This window comes from Mya arenaria, chromosome 10 (genome assembly GCF_026914265.1).
Source record: "Mya arenaria isolate MELC-2E11 chromosome 10, ASM2691426v1".
In the NCBI taxonomy this organism is placed as follows: Eukaryota; Metazoa; Mollusca; class Bivalvia; order Myida; family Myidae; genus Mya; species Mya arenaria.
In genome coordinates, this window is record NC_069131.1 from 26,383,921 (window position 1) to 26,401,430 (window position 17,510).

Below are 17,510 nucleotides of genomic sequence, written 5' to 3' on the forward strand. Positions count from 1 at the left end.
AACATATAAAGATGGAAAGTAGGCAATCATCTGAGATTGTATAACCATGCTTTGATCATGTGTAAATAAAAAGAAAGAAGCCATGCTACCGCGAATAGGCACAGCCAAATTCAGTGTAATTTGCCCTTAATGATAGAAGGATGAATGTTTTAAGGTTGGATTAAACTGGGTGGCAAGTAGAAAGCAAGACGTAGTTTAACAGCAGTCAGGGAGCCAACCTAGGCAAATGTAAAACAAAACAACAACATTTTTGGGCACCAACGTGATATTCAAATCATTTTGGTTCATGAAGCAGCATAATGTCTGAACTTTAAAAGTGAAGACAGTTAATATATGAGATCTATTGAATAGCGAAATCCCGTAGTAACGAACTATACGATGGTGTCAAAAATGGCAACCATTTCATGATATCATCGGTGTTAATAAAACACGTATTGCTACATCAATATATTTTGGGAAAATGTTTCAACATATTATCGATAATTGATCAAAGGCAAACATGATTTTCCAAAAATATAGCCACGATTATCATTCTTAATATCTGTTCTGCTTAGCATACATACTTACCTTATATTCATGTAAATGAAAATACAGTATGTAGTTGACATTGTATGTCTGCTTATTTTAATAATTAGATTATGGTATTTGCAAAATGTTTCAAAGACACATACGTCTATGACCAATTGAATGTTTTTCTTTGAACTACACTTTATCTGTCTACTGTTTTCTGAGTAAGAATGCATGTTACACGTGTGGCATAATGTATCAGTGTATATGATGGATCTGTACATAACTATTCTGTTATGTTTATGAATACATACATTGATTAAATTCACTTCCTTATAGAACTGTAATTTTGTTTCGTTTTCGAAATGTTTTTTTTATTGATTGTTGAAGGTTTCAGAATCATGTTCAATGATCTATAATAATAAAACAGGAGGGCCATGATGGCCCTAAATCGCTCAACTGAGTGACTGTTAAACCGTTGATTTCTATGAGTGAGTTTATTGGTTTATGGCAATGCATCTAGGGATAAAACTATGATCGAGTATTGTCAAATGCTGAGTGGCTTAGTTCATCTTAGAACTTCATTGATATGTGTTTTCAAAACTTTACACATGGTCAAACTTTCATTGCTATAGTTTCAAAATAGGAAAGTAAGTACAAAGTTCACAGCACAGCTCATTCGAGGACAATATTGTTTGTAAAACAATTTAAATGTCATTGTTGTAGCTTCAAAAATAAAAAAAAGTTGGTCAAAATGTTTTGTGTAGGTTATCTGAGGACAACATTGATATTTGTTTGTAAAATTATGCACATGATCCAAATTTCATTGCTCTAGCTTAAAAAATAAACAAGTTGGTCAAAAGGTTACAGTCAAAGTCATCCATGGACAACATAGGAATTGGTCTTAAGATAAGAAATGTCTTAAGTTGTTTTATGAATACCGTCACAGGTGCATATATATTTTTTGCATTTCGTTTGTTTTCCTTTTGATAAAATATGACCGAAATCAAACAAAAGAGACAACCTAAGTTGTAAAAAATGGAATACTTAGCAATTATACAAGCCACGTCACGCGTTTCCTAACATGAGAGGAAGTGATTTTAATTAATGTACTTTGATTTGTTTTTGGAATTATTTTTAACGCCTGTGTCTTGCAAATTGGGAAAAAAATCGACTTTGGGAAAAATACAAAATCAGGCCAAAATAGCTTATATAATGGAAAATATACATGTTTTAACTTTTTATGCATACAGTATGCTGTGAAAGAGTAAGTCTTATAAAGATTTTGTTTATGTTTCAAGGAATTCATTGCTTTTTTATTCATTAACGTATTCTGCAATTATCAAATTGGGAAAAAAAGATGAAAATTTGGGAAAAATGGACAGTTTTTCGCAAGGGGAAACAAGGCAGTAAATTGCACTAAAAATCACTGATGTATGTATTCATAAACATAACAGCATAACCTGACTTCACGGGCAATTTGCATCGGCTTATTTGAATAAATAAGCTTAATTCAAGTTATTAGTTGCTATACGTGCGCAAATATATTTATTTTTCATTCAAAGGCCTTAAACAACTGTTTTAACTTTTTGAGACATGACCAAACCCAAATGTTCCAGGTCTTAATCGACTAAGCTGACGTCGACGCAACTGGTCAGTCCTGTACTTGTACATCGAATTCTTCGATAAGTAAAACTAGCACAAAATTTGGTTTGAAATTAGCTAGCTAGTACACATTATTTTTTGCTATAATTAACTGAACTGATAACTTTATATATACGAAGAAAAAACTTGGAACTATTTGGCTGCAACTAATTTCTCTTTAATGTTTTTTGTTTGCAGTAACGGCCAAACCGACACTCGATTTATTGTATTAGAAATTAAATTTGAAACTGTAGCGATTGTGATTAAAATAAGAAACTGAGTTTTCACAGTTAAATTTATTAAGGTAAATCATTTCAACGACATGACAAAAGTTTTGGAAACAAATACCTTGCAATATTACAATGTATTTTGCATTAGCTACAGCCATATAAATCAAAATGTAATGAATTTTAATTTAATTATTCGCAACCGTGAAAGATTAATTCCAAAGTAATGGACCGACACTTTTGTAAAACTCTGAAAGGAGGTGGGTCGGGGAATGGAGAAGGGCTTGTTGTCGAAGAGAATACACCCATTAAAGTCAAGTTATTGATGCAACCTGATTTATTGGGTAGAAAGTCAAAGATTTCTGTCATTTACATATGGTTATAGCATCTACAGTTACTGCAAGTATTTAGTAAGTCCTGTCAACTCACCAGCCGTTCCATTTCCATTCCCCCCAACATGTTGCATGTATCCAGGGGCATCACCGAGACTAAAGTCCGGCCACTCTTCGAACGCCGACGTCCCGTCCGCCGCAGTCACCTCCATCCTGATTGTGGTAATCTCTTGGTCGGCCAGCTCCTTGATATACTTAAGGCCTGGAATTAACAATAATGTGATGTTGATGTCACCCCCGTTATCTTGTAAATAACACACGTATTAAAGGTACGCACCTGACACTCAACAACTATATTGTGCAATTTGGACACTTCGTTCAAACGATCAACAATTTATGACTGAATGATTATAGCCCCGGTTTACGTACCCAGCCAATACTCCCCGGAAATATTACCAAAGCCATTGGTGTAGTCCGTCAGGTATCGGTAAAAATCCAGAGATCCGTCGAAACGGTTCTGGAAAACCTAAGAATTCAACAAAAGTTTTTGTTCTTGTTCGTTAATAACAATAATTGAATATGAAAAACTTGTACAAGTTCAGTATGGAGCTCGACAGGATGCACCTGGCCTGAATTCACTGACGTCTTGAGAATGAACTTGAGATTCAGACTCAGGAAAAAGCCAAATCTCAAACGAGAGTATATTACAGAATATATCTTTCATTTAATGACTTTTGACAATTTATATGTACATTGGTGCCTAATGATAGTTTAATCATAAGTAAAAACTATACAGAATATTAACTTTACAGGGATATTAGGATTTCTAGATTTGAGTCTTGAGCCTCCAACTCAGACTCTGGGCCAGTATTCAATAACTTATTGAATCTGAGTTTGAGATATATATTCTATACAGCAAACAGTGATGTTCTCGTCAACATAAATTATATTAATGTTTTGTTTAATTTCAAAATACTTGTCTCAAATACAAATCAAGACATAAGAGAATATGGTCCCAGATAACTTGAGATGCTATTTACATACATTGTACTATTTAATTATGCATCTTGGTTTGAAAAATAGGATTGGCGATTAACATAAACTAAAATACTGTGACCTGAACTGTATAAAAATACTCACTGTCCATCCAGCCCCGTCAGATGACATGACACACAATACTTGAATAACTGTGTGGCTTTTCCAGAGACGAATACTGTAAACACCGTCGGCTGCCGACTGATCTTGGCGATAAATATCAAGGCAGTCGGTTGCATTTACTTAAAGAGACAGAAAAAATAATTTTGTCTTGTTCGGAAGTTGTCGGTCATATTGTCTATAATTTACTTTCAATTTCCATAAAGGTCGCAAAAAACAATACGGCAAAAATGGCACTTTTTCTAGTTAACTGATGGGTAAAATAATTTTGATGGGCATTGGATCATTCTAGACCAAACGCACCTATACACATATCAATGCACTAAGTTTTGTCATTTGATGACAATTAGTAAAAAAAATCCTAAACAAACAAAAAGACGAATATTAATGCAAGAAATCAAAGGTGCAGTTGAATAGGTTTTAGCGTGAACATAAATTTTATACTTTTCATAATTCGAATGAGTCTGAACATAAGGTTTTACATTCTATAAAGTGATTGGAATAAGCAGGGATGATATTAATTTATGTAATACTGATTTAACCGAGAGAGCGATATTCTATTAGAAACACAAACTATGTATCCCCCACCATATGAATGGCGGCCTATCAGTCATTTCGCAGTAAATATATGAAAAACAATTTACAGAAATATGTGGAGAACATGTCTTACGGTGCTGTATTATGGCAGCCTGAAATTAATAGGCTATTTCAATAATCCTAGCAATGCGGTAAACCTTGACTCGTATCCTGTCTTTGTTTTCGTTTAAACTGCGCAGTGCTTTCCCTTGACAAAGGGAAATAACCACTGCGTTTGACCATTAATAGAGGTCATCGTTACTACCAGTCGATTGTATTTCTAAAAACGTGCTATATATAGATTGTGTAACTATTCACGGACATCAAAACGGAAACTTTACAACATAAATTAAGGAAAATTGAAAGAAATGTGTGATTGAGTATTTACTTTTCTTACAATCTAGAAATAAAATATCTATAGACCCTTGTAAATTATGAACATGTATAGGGCCGATTCTAATTATAATGTTCCAATATATCGCTGATTATCAATACCTACATCTTTCTTGTAAATATATCTCCGTGTGTTGAAGAACAATGTAAAATAACCAATACTTATCATATTTAAGACAGTAATGTGACAAACGCCGTTTTACTTTTATCATAAAATATAGTAAAATGTTAAGAACCCAAACTGTTATTGTTAATTAATGTTACCTTCGCTACAAGTAGCCCCACCATAACCCGCTTGGCAAATACACGTAAACCCGCTGACATTTGCAACACAGCTTCCATAATCACAAGGGCTATTTTCACAATTTTCTGAAATCAATACGTTAAGTGTTTTGTACCTATGATATGATTATAACAGATGTTTGTAATAGAAGGGATCGTTTAATAAACTTAATTTGTTATTTGAAAGATAATCATTGAGTATTTAACTGTTTCATTAAACATGTATATATATTTTACACATACTATAACAACTAATTATTCGAGTTTTATTATGACAAAATAAATTATGTTTTCATTCTGAAATTTAATCAGTATATATATGTTGATATGATTTTGTTCATTTATGAAAATGAGTTACACAAGCTTAGCAAATTTACCTAAATTGCAGTTCCTTCCATGGTACCCCTGCGTACAATGGCACGTGTAATTGTTCCTACTTGAGAAGCATTCTCCGTGTACACATGGATTGGAGAAACAATGATCTGTCAACGACAATCCCGCAATATGATAGACGCGATGAAAAACAATGCAGTTTCATACGTAAACAGATGATCGGCCGTTTACTTTGTATTTATTCCGACTCGCATTGGGCCGAGATAAGTATGATAACAACCGATGATTGTAATGAAAGAGATCATTAAATAAACTCAATGGACTGTTTGAAAGATATCCTTTGAGTATTATACCGTTTTGATAAAACCGTATCATATATTTCCCATATACTTTAACAAATATTTATTCGAGTTTTATTATGACAAACTGAATTATGTTTTCACTCTGAAATAAAACAGGTATTTGTTTGTTGATATGAATTTGGTCATTCATAAAAGTGAGATACATTTGCCTAGTAAATTTACCTAAATTGCAGTTCCTTCCTTGGTACCCCTGCGTACAATGGCACGTGTAATTGTTCCTACTTGAGAAGCATTCACCGTGTACACATGGATTGGAGGAACAATGATCTGTCAACGAAAGTACCACAATATGATCAATGCGATGGAAAACAACGCAGTTTCGTATTCCTACAGAAGGTCGGCAGTTTAATTTGAATTAATCATACCTGTCAGTTCACAGCGTGATCCGTATGTACCATTTTTACACACACATGTAAAGCCTCCCCCGAACGAAATACATGTTCCGTTTTCACTACAAGGATCGTGTTCACACAAATCTGTAAAGAAACATTCATGTCGTTTATCAAACATTGAACATTGCTCTGATTAAAGTTATAGCGTTCTGGCAATTTGCCTTTTGTCCGAAGTCTTTTTTTTTAATTTGTAAATAATTATGTATAAGGGTATCTTTAGCATACTCTTTATAAAAGTAATTGTACATGTACACATTTTAAAATAAGAATGGCAGTACGGTAGTATTTTAATCGTCTTAAACCAACGGATTTTGGCGAATATTTTTAACAATAAATACGTTTTAATTCATTATAAAGCTAACATAAATGTAACAAAAGCATGAACTTTATTCTCGATGTGGGGTATGCAAAGAGAAGTTTATATTTGATTGGAACTGTTATTTGACAGAAATGCAAGCCATAAATACCCACGACGACTAATAAACTTTTGACAAACAAAAATGTTACTCTCATGAATAATCATTTGTCTTCTATAATTGTCCTTTTAAATAGTATGCATTTGTTTTTTTTGTGTCAAAATAAACAACATGGGCCGATTGTTTAGATAAGCGTTCAAGTTAACTTCATCGTTGTTAACTTTCAAATACATCTAAAGTGTTCAACGACACACATCTGTAGTACTTTTCACAAATATTGAGACAACTGATTCAACAATTCTTGTTTTAACTAAAATTATCAACACATACAAAATGATTCATCTTTTAAAGTTAACAACGATGCCGTTAACAACGTTATGAACTAAAGTACAGATCTTAACAATTGGCCCCTTAACTAAGTTACATGCTAACAAAGTGGTGAACAAAAAGTCAGTGTACCTGTTTCATTGCATTTCCTTCCTTTGTAGCCTGTGTGACACTGGCAGGTATATCCATCCGTCGTCTGCTGACAAGAACCGTGTACACAGGGATTTGAAGAACAAAAGTCTGAAAGCAGAACGAAAAAAATCTTTTTTTCAACCTACACCTGACAATTGCGACTAGTGAATCAGTTTAAAAAAAATAAAATAAGAAGGTAACTTATATCTACAGAATCACGTGAATAAGGTCTTAAATGATAATAACAATAAGAAGCATATGATTTGTGAAGAGATTAAACAATATTTGCTATTATATGTTTTTCTCTTAATTCATAGCTACATGACCACAAATTCCAAAGTTAAAACACGCCAAAATATCGCTAATATATTTGTGCATAAACCTTTATTGCGAGCCTTTAAAACAAATTACAAACTGCCAATGTATAATTATATTAATACGGGTGATATGAAGATGTATATATAGTGTTTAGCAACATCAGGTCAAGTTAAACTGTGAAAAAATATGCGTGTCGAAAATGTACCCTTAAAACCAACGAGTGTACCTCAACGAACTGTCCTTTTGTTATTTTAGTCCACCATATATGTTTATAAGACGATGGTCTATCATTAATAATATGAATAATTACCGATAATGTCGCAAGTAGGTCCCATATATCCGTGATTACATGAACAGCTAAAGTTGCCGTTACGTTCAGCTACGCAGGTACCATGTGTACACGGACGATCTTTACAAATATCTGGAAAAAGAATTTCTTTTGGAAAGCTTGAACCAATTATGAAATATATGTGGTATTATTATTATGTGTAATAACTGACTCTACCAGCAAGCTGCAAATAGTATTATTTATTTGGCTAAGCACTAAAGTAAACTAATTATTACCAACCCTCACGCAATAGGTTACATCCGCTCAATGAACAGTTGCAGTATGTGCAACTTGGCAATGCCAATGGTCATAGGTTCGAAAGCAACACTTCAAATGAAAATTGATTAGTTAACTACTATACGAACATACATATTTGATAATTTTATAGTATGTCGTCAATAGACCTATCTTCCATATAACGAATATGACGAAATATGTATCTTAAAGCAAGATTTAACGTTTGCGAAAGCAAACAAGAGGTTGATAAGGCAAACATGTATACCTTGTGACAAGATGGCATCACACTGTTTGTTGCAGAGATTTGTATCACAGCATCCATGACAGACGTGTTGGTTAAGCGAACGTTCTTGATCTAAAGCCCGTCCAACCAACGTACTAGCGTCCAATGTGTCGTGAGTGCAAATCTAGTAAACATGATCAGTGAAAGAGAAATGTAAAAATAAATAAATATTCTTATTCAAAAGAATAACACATTTATGACGATGTTTATGTTCTATTGCAAGGACAGGACCCTAGCAAAGGCCTAGATGTCAACACTTAACGCATCAAATTTATATAGCTGTGTTTCCTATTCTTATCTTCAGTGCAAAAGCTTTATCATAAATAATGTCGTTTGTCATTAGTACCGTTGGAGGATCCAAAGAATCACACAAACAAACAATATTTGTAATTGTTTGAAGTCTAGAAATATTTTCAATTATCTAAATTGAAACAATATCAAAGAAATTGAAATTTTAACGTATTTAAAGAAAACATAATTTTTGTATACGTTTTGCTATCAAACATAAAGGTTACAATGTACTACATGATTGTAAACTTCAATACAGTGCACTTTACACAACTGACGCGTTGTTTATTAAGCACAATCTCAAGTCTTTGTTGGATTAAACTCTTAGACTTGCATTCTTTTTACAAATATGTAAATATAATTACTATATATGAACGAACCTTTGAAAGTTTGCCATGCAACTGAAAGTAAACTAAAATGTGCGGTCGGTGTTTGTGTACAATGTTTTGTAATATTCGATCGTTTGGTCGAGTAATTGTATTTATGCTTTATGTGTTTAAGATTCCAAGACTTCAAAACCGTAATTTCAGTCGTAGGGGATTACTTTAGCTTGCGTAGTTGATGCTTAATCATTATAGCTTAGTGTAAGGACAAGAATAAGCTGGTATGATTTATTCGCGAGTCCATTACCTTGGGAACTGAACTCCATTGTGAAAGATCATAAGAAAGTTGCCTATCTACATATGCAGATTGTTTTCTATGCAATTTGGTTGTAACAAAAGAACATAATGATATTTAATGCTTAAATATTCGTAATATTATTTAATGACCGTGAGCGTTTTGTACCAAAAATAAATAATATACACCATTCAAGATACATTACAACTATCAGTTTTGACGCTAAATGAATGCAATAAATTATAGTTACTTCTATGACATAAACTACTCACATGTTTATCAACGCAATGGCCAGAATAAACAAGGTCTCCAAACTCTCGCCAGAAATCGTATTTGCAGACCTGAATTTGATAATATGGATAGTAATATGTCCTGCTCGTTGTATCGTGTAATGAGATGTGCAAAAGGTGTTACTGCGAGAGGTTGCAAAATACTATAAGAACGTATCTATGTAACGTTTGTAGTCAAAGTCTTAGTATGAGAGTCAAGCTAAAGTTACTGAATTCTTAAAAGATTATTGATTATACAGCATTTGTTGACAACAGACGGGTTTCGATTGAAGAACCGATTATTTGTTAAAACAATATAGCAGTTTTGATCTTTTTTGCTTCTGTAATAGGATTTACACAACATAATATTTTCCCTGAGACTGAGACTCAAGATATTAATGAATAAGGGTCCTGGGCACATACTAATGATCTTCAAAGTACAAGTGGGAACGTATGAGCATTTTCAAAATTGGCTCAGCATACCCGTGCACGAAAGTCTCGTAACCTTTCTATTAACGTAAGTGTGAATATTATAAAGTTTGACGCATACAAATACCATTTGTGGTTCACAGAAATCTATAGCCCTGCAGGAGTCTGGGTTTGTATGGAATGGGCAGTTGTAGCATATTGGACCCATGTTTACTGGATAACCTAGCATGTTATATATAAATGATATAGTGCACGAATGGTTTACCTGCTGTGAGCATGCATCTGTTTAAAACTTTATGCTACATTCAAAACAACACCATGCAAACCGTCATCCCTGTGAGACTGATTATGATAATATCAGTTATATGACTTGCAATATATATATACCCACATTATGATCTTATGTGAAATAAATACATGCAATATATTCAGATAAATCATCAAATTTAAACGTGTGAACGTGTATCATACCTGGTTCTCCACAGCCCTCTGCATTACATAGGTCCGACTGACAACATGACAGACAGCTGTCGACGGTGTTTGTGTTGTTTGCCTGGCATCGCTGTTGACGATAGGGACATAGTTAACAGTGTTATGGCGAAATGGTAGAAATCCGTAACCATCTCTAAAGTTATCGTGTATGTTTTAGCAGGACAGTATAGTGGATCAAAAGTCAACCGATTACTATCTATAACAGAGAGTCTGTTTATAGCAATATATAGTGAATATATGGTCTGTGATGTTGTATCACTTCGAGTTACTTGACTAATGTCCAAAACGAACGAAACCAAAGATCGAGTGCGATGTATCTTTACCAAAGCAACCAGATGTGATACAATCAAACAAAATACATAGATGTCCAGTTATTTTATACCTTAGAACAATAGCATTGCACAAATGTCTTTTCAAAAGCATTTAAACCACTACAAGCATCCTATTAATTTTGGGTGGTATTGTGATAGTAGATTGGCGCTTGCGCATCAGCCTACTGTTTAATATGGATTTTGAAACCGATTTCCATGTTTTATGTTTGAATCAGGCAAACTTTGGACGGATATTTAACAGGTATGAAATAAAGCTTTAATACATGTAACCTGTATGGCGTCTACATTTTAATCATGCGTTTATTCAATTGTTTCATTGAAATGGTATGATCCATTAGTATATTCTTATTCAAAACGTACTTTGGTCGTACTTACAAATTGTTTATTTTTTAGATATGTTGATGTGCTGATGGAGCTGACTGCTTACATTACATTTTAAGACATGCTGTATACTTAAATAATACGATGAAAGCTACAGAAGTAGGATCATATACACAAGTAAAACCTCTATTAAGAGGCACAATGCTGGAACCAAAGGTACACTGAACGAGAGACACAGAACGTTCAAAAACACATGCACCAGAAGAACTAGTACACTTATATTAAATTGTGATTGTATTTATAAATATAACACGCCAAGAAGTTCACAATTAATTTTAGTGAATTATTAAACATAAATAACTTGGACATATTGATTTAAATATATACAAATAAGGATCTGATGAAAATGATATATTTCGGAATCATGTTAAGGTACCTGTTCGGACACACATCCTACATTGTATAGATTTTGTCCCTCTAGGGTGGTTAATTTTTCAACAGCGCAAACCTAAAACATATAAACTAAATGTTAATACAAATATCCATAATTATCATCAATACTATATTGCGTTGGTCGATTTTGCAATTGCTGTTAGGTTGAATCTTCAGCCTACTTGAATACAATCAAACACAATGTATCCTTTGTGAGTGTACAGATTGTGATATTGGGATTTGGACTCATGGACATAATCAGGAATAGCAAGTGAAGTATCTGCCTTCGGTTGTCAATAAATTTAATGAAAAAAATGTTTAACCGATATTGGGTCAGATACGTTTTGAAGTATTTTCAAACGAAGTTAAAGATTCAAGTTATTTCCTTCATATTTTTTCAAAGAAAAAAATAATTTACCTCGCCTGGATCACATGTTGAAACGAGTCTACAATGTCGGGGTTGAGATATACCGCTACATTGGAGACACACCAATGCAAACCCTTGAAAAAACAAACTTATGAACAGTATATGATGGTACTAAACCGTAACACAGAATTCATGTTGAGGAAATTTAATACAAATGAGAGGATATATTCATACCCGGAAAGAAAAACGAAATTAACTTTAATTTTCGTAGTGCTTTATTTTTTATAGTTTTCCTTATATAACCATTGTACGCGTTCAGTCTAGCATAACACGTAAGTCATGATACCTGATTGAATTATAGTCAACAATGTGATGAGAAGGATATCCCTCACTGGCATCTGGATAAAATATTGATGCATATAGTAATATAAAACACTAAACATACGATTGACGAAATACACAGGGTCTAAGAATATTTGCGTTGTAATGGAAAAGGAATGCCAAAATTACACATCTTACCTTGTCTAAATTAAAATCCAGACTGATGTAGGACAGATAAGGCAGAACGTTTATGTCTGACCTCTTGATTACGGAGCGCTCCCTATCGACCCTGTCTTGATGTTCCATTTACAACTCCATTAAGGTATCCGATGTCATTTTATCTGACCATTGGTATTAATGTTGATGCCTGAGGACCCATTAAATATTGAAAGGGTATTGCTTGCAGATTACTAAAATGTTGACTTAATACCCGAAAAATTATCGTAGAAAAAGGTTATGTTTTGTGTGTTTTTGTTCTTTATATAAACTAAATTCGGACCTGAAATTAAAAATGATCTTTCAAGGCCAAAAAAGCTCGTTTGTTATATAAGGAAAGGTGAAGTTCAGCTTTTTATTTTTTCTGTTCTCAAGATGATATTGTAATATTTGTTTACCGGGGGATGTGTGTAATTACAACGTTTATTCTTGTTTATGACCTAAAAAGTATTTAATATCTATATAATAGATAGTATTCCTCAATTTGAAAGAGAATCGATAAATGTTGTCAGTATTTCTAGGCAAACACAACTTTGAAGCCTTAATGTGTAGTCCGCGTTCTTAAATATCAGGAGCATATTTCGTATTTTAGTTTATTATAACAGTAATGATTCTAAACCAACAAAAAAATATTCCTGAGCTTTTTTTAAACTTTTGTGTAAAGCAAATATTGCATGGACATTGTATTAAATGCAACTCACTACAGACTTATGACATCCGACGCAAGGATGTGGAAGGAACCACTTCTTAACTGTTTTATAAATAAGACAATTTAACTTTCTGGTTGGTATTGTTAACTATATTTGCAAGGGAACATAACTAAACAGGCGCCTATATTCAAACATAAAACGCTTTATACATGAATGCAGCATGATCGGGAGGGTTCGCCGAATGTGTAGGTCAATCAAAATGTAGCATACATTCTTAGTAATTGAATATATACGTATTAAATAAATATATTTTAGTTAAGGTAACAGTAATCTCGCTAAAATCGCTCTGCTCACTCATAATCAGTTAAGAGTTTTCTTAATCTGTACTTAATATAACAGTCATGTGTATAAATGCATGTTAGTGTAAATATTAATGTTAAATCATTAAATGTCTCATATTTCATTTTTTTCTAGTGTTCAAAATCATGAAAGACAAGTCCTTCATATCCAAAATTAACTTCCCGCCTGAACAAACCATCACTATATCAAACACTGACCTAATATTTGATTCAAAATTCAAGATAACAGTCAAACAATAATGCAGATGTTAAAGTTATAGAAACATGGTGGAAACAAACGATATTCGATGAAAATAAGTTTCCGTTTTCAGTATGTTTGAAAGCAAAATATACAGAAATAGAACCTTCCTTGTATGATTTTGGATTCATTGTTCTTGGTAAAATAATTTACTGATCATAAATGTTTTCATTGAATTCCATAGATTATTAATGCAATTGATATTAAACTGTTTTCTTATTCTCACCCCAAAAAGCACGACAATCTTAAACACAAGCTTTGTTTTAATAATTTCTATAAAATCATACTTTAAAACTGTTTTTAATGAACAATTTTTTTTCAACATATCTTACACAGTCAAATTTCTGAGTAGCGAGTAACCTTAAAGTGTAATGTATGGTATTTTCATTTAGGCCTTCAAATGTTGCAACTTATGTTATGTGTACTGGATAACTTATTTGACCGTTGTGATCTTGTAGCCCGGTTTAACTCCAATCAATTCATAACTGCCCTTTCCAAGTCGATAACGTCAACATTTATTGATCACATGTTTCCTTGTAATGCTGTGTGTGTCTCCCGTTGAGTAACTGCAGGGCTTTGATCATTATGCGTTGTAAACAAGCTCAATTGATATTTGACTTCTGGGCATGTCGTTGTATCTATAAAAATCTGGGAGTCGTTTCATCTAGGTATCCTAGGAAGCATTAGTTCCAATCAACAAAGGAACAATGTTGTACTAGAACGAATTTGAAACTTTATTACTAGTGTAGAAAAGTTGTTTTGATCATAATGCCAAAGTTAAACGGTATTTATTATTGTGGGGCTTTTAAAAATAAAACTTCTATATAGTTCTTAAATAAAAGTTGTTATGGTCATATAACATAAACGAACTTCGAGATAAGGACAATTTGCCTTTCCCAAACATTTCATCGTTATGGAAGACACCGATACTGTCAACCTTATTTTATTGACCTAACTACGAGTACGTACAACCTATAAACCTCGATTTATCTTAGTCAAGTCAAACATTCAGAACAGCGCTTCAAAAGGCGCACTCTTATCTAACACTTGTTCCATGGTGAAATTAAGAAAATATAAAAACTGGCAAATACATAAGAAAATGTGCCCTCTTAATGGAATTAAATTGAAGTTCAATGATGGCAAGGTCTTATCTTTATCAATTTATAATTTTGTTGTTTGATCAAACAAGTTAATTGAACGACATTGTTAAATACGATTCGACAAAAAAGTAAACGGTTGGTTGAATGTGTATCTATTTTCGAATATATGATACCTTTTGATAAGTGCGTGAACGTACGTTATAAACACATTTTCCTGTTAATCAAACGAGGTATCATGGAAAGTGCGATCATTGTGGCTGGTGATAATGAGGCTAACGATATAGCTGTATGTTGATACGAAGGCACTGCATTGCTCTAGTATTTAGATTTATAGTATTTTCATTATTAATACGGTTGACATAAATGTCTTTTAATTAATATCTGCCTACACTAACTTGTACATTTCAGATTATATACTGCTAATGTTCACACACATTTTTCACACAACTTGTCCTGCGTTTTTATTTTATAATTTGATTTTTTACCTTGGAATACCTTTTGTGTATTGAAGTAATACTTATGTGCGAAACATAATCAAACCTTGGCAATCGATTTTCCTGTAACGCACAATCTCGATTAGTTCTCAAATACGCCTGAAACGTGATGTGCAACAGAAAAATATGATATGAAGACATTGACATAATGTAGTATAATGCGCTTATAATTGTTTTCTATAAAAGACGTAAAAATATTTTCAACGTAACACCGGAAAAAGTTAACATTACTAGATTTTTCCAAGCTTGTCCGAGCTAACGATTGTTTGTACAGTAGCTACAGTTATCACGTACTTGCTACTTATTGACCCTGGATGTATACAGGGAAATATCAAAACCAACGATATATGCGATACATTTGGCGTCGACAACCGTACTCATAACCAATGAAAATCTGTCTATTTGATAGGTCATATAAAACACGTTTATAAGTTGAGAAAAACTGTTACTTTATACTCTTTACTCTATTTTCAGTGTGGACAATGATTGCCTTGACTTATATCACATTTATCCTTTTCTGCGGGGTTTTAAACATTCGTCTAAACAATTATAAGCATATATTGTGATATAGTTTAAACATTATTTTTTTATAACGATTGTGAAGAAAGTTTTGATACCTTCTACTAAGTCTCTCTCATTGGCACACTGTTTCGCGAGCGTATGGTCTTGTGGTGGGGGTGAACCAGAGCAACCGGCGAAAACCCACTTGTCCGGCTTGATGACTAATAAACAAACGCACATGCGCCAAGCCCGGGAATCGAACTCGGGTCGCCTTGGTGAGAAGTGAGTGCGCTTACCACTGCGCTAACCAGACATTGGCCGGGAGACAGTACTAAAAATCTGATAAAACATATTTGTTCACACTGTAGATTTTTTTTCTGGATCAATAAATAATATGTATAATCAAATTATTTAAATGTAACTACCATTTAAGTCTCAAGAAACAGAGACTGTTATATTTGTGTTTCTATGGATATCATTCCTTTGAACGATCGCCTTTCCGCTGTTATTATTTTCATACAGAAGTTATTCCATAAACGTGTTACAAAACCATTTTGACAGATCAGTAGACCTTTATTAAGAGTTGAGATGATAGTTACTGGTACCATCAAAACCCGACACAGTTTCACTATATTATCTTATTAAAAATTAAAACATATATCGATTTAAGCATTCTACAGTATATATATATATATATATATATATATATATATATATATATATATATACCAGGACGTATGCTTATTAAGACGCTTGCAAGCCAAATGATGTCGACAATCAGGAAGAAAGTGATCCAAGGCGGACGATGGGACGTCGGTTTACGAAAAGTGGCCGGACGTAAGTATCGGTGACAATCCCGGATATAGGCTGCACGTAAGAGTTAGAGCCTCAAACACGGCGGGTGTGGAGGCGACACACTGCCTTAGTACTATACATTATGAAAGAGTATACTAAAGCAATGCAAATATGTGCTTCTGTTATGATTATAAACCATTTCATACTCTTCATCTCTATTTTGTTCAAACAAGCGTCGTGCAGTTTGATATAAATACTATCGATACACAAAAGTAAAATTGTCAATTAAGTACCAATTTAATTTGAAAACCATTGAAAATGTGAATATAGGACAAAGCATATACCAACCTTGGTTCTGGTTCTTGCCGACCCGATGCTGTCTCGAATACCCATTTTCAGATTACTGGGTTAGTAAAATAACAGCAGTCTAGAGTATAATCAGTTATTAAACAATGAAAGCAGGAGCACAAAACCTGACACTTCATGTATTTTATTTTCACACAAAATGTCGACGGTTTAAAAATCGTAGCGTAGTCTAACAATATCTGTCATGTGTTTCCGTTCCGGATAGAAAAATCCGGCCCGAGGGCACCTGCGTTGCAAGGTAACGAGGCTTGCTGAAACGGACACACATGATAAATATTTTTTCTAGCATTCATTAAATAACATATTTTGTGAAGAAAATATATTAAAAAGGCGCATTTTTGTACATATCACCAAAAAGCGCGTGCGATGATGTTTACTGACGTCATGACGCGCAGTAATTTGTGTTCACTGCATACGTCAATAAGTTCCTTCGACATTACGTCTTTTAGGGGTTATTTTGTTTTTAAAAGTTTATTTTTGTAAAGTTAATGTTAATGGAACTCATCAATTTAAATTTCATAATTATGATTACATAACGTGTATAATAAAAGAAATTGAAATTATTACGTCACAGCGCGTGACTCATCTGGCATGGGGGGATGCCAGATGGAGTTTTCCAGCACGGCTGAATTCACCGGAAATGCCTATCCGGTGTGCTAGAAAATGCCGTCAAAACGA

At 33.4% G+C, this 17,510-nt stretch overlaps 1 long non-coding RNA gene across 1 annotated transcript; it reads right to left on the reverse strand.

Moving 5' to 3' along the window:
- Positions 1-10,318: 10,318 nt before the first annotated feature.
- Positions 10,319-11,928, reverse strand: LOC128205562 (uncharacterized). The gene is made up of 3 exons (XR_008256277.1): positions 11,844-11,928; positions 11,430-11,501; positions 10,319-10,410 (listed from the first exon to the last, which is right to left on the reverse strand). It is a non-coding gene; the product is annotated as an uncharacterized LOC128205562 (long non-coding RNA).
- Positions 11,929-17,510: the final 5,582 nt, after the last annotated feature.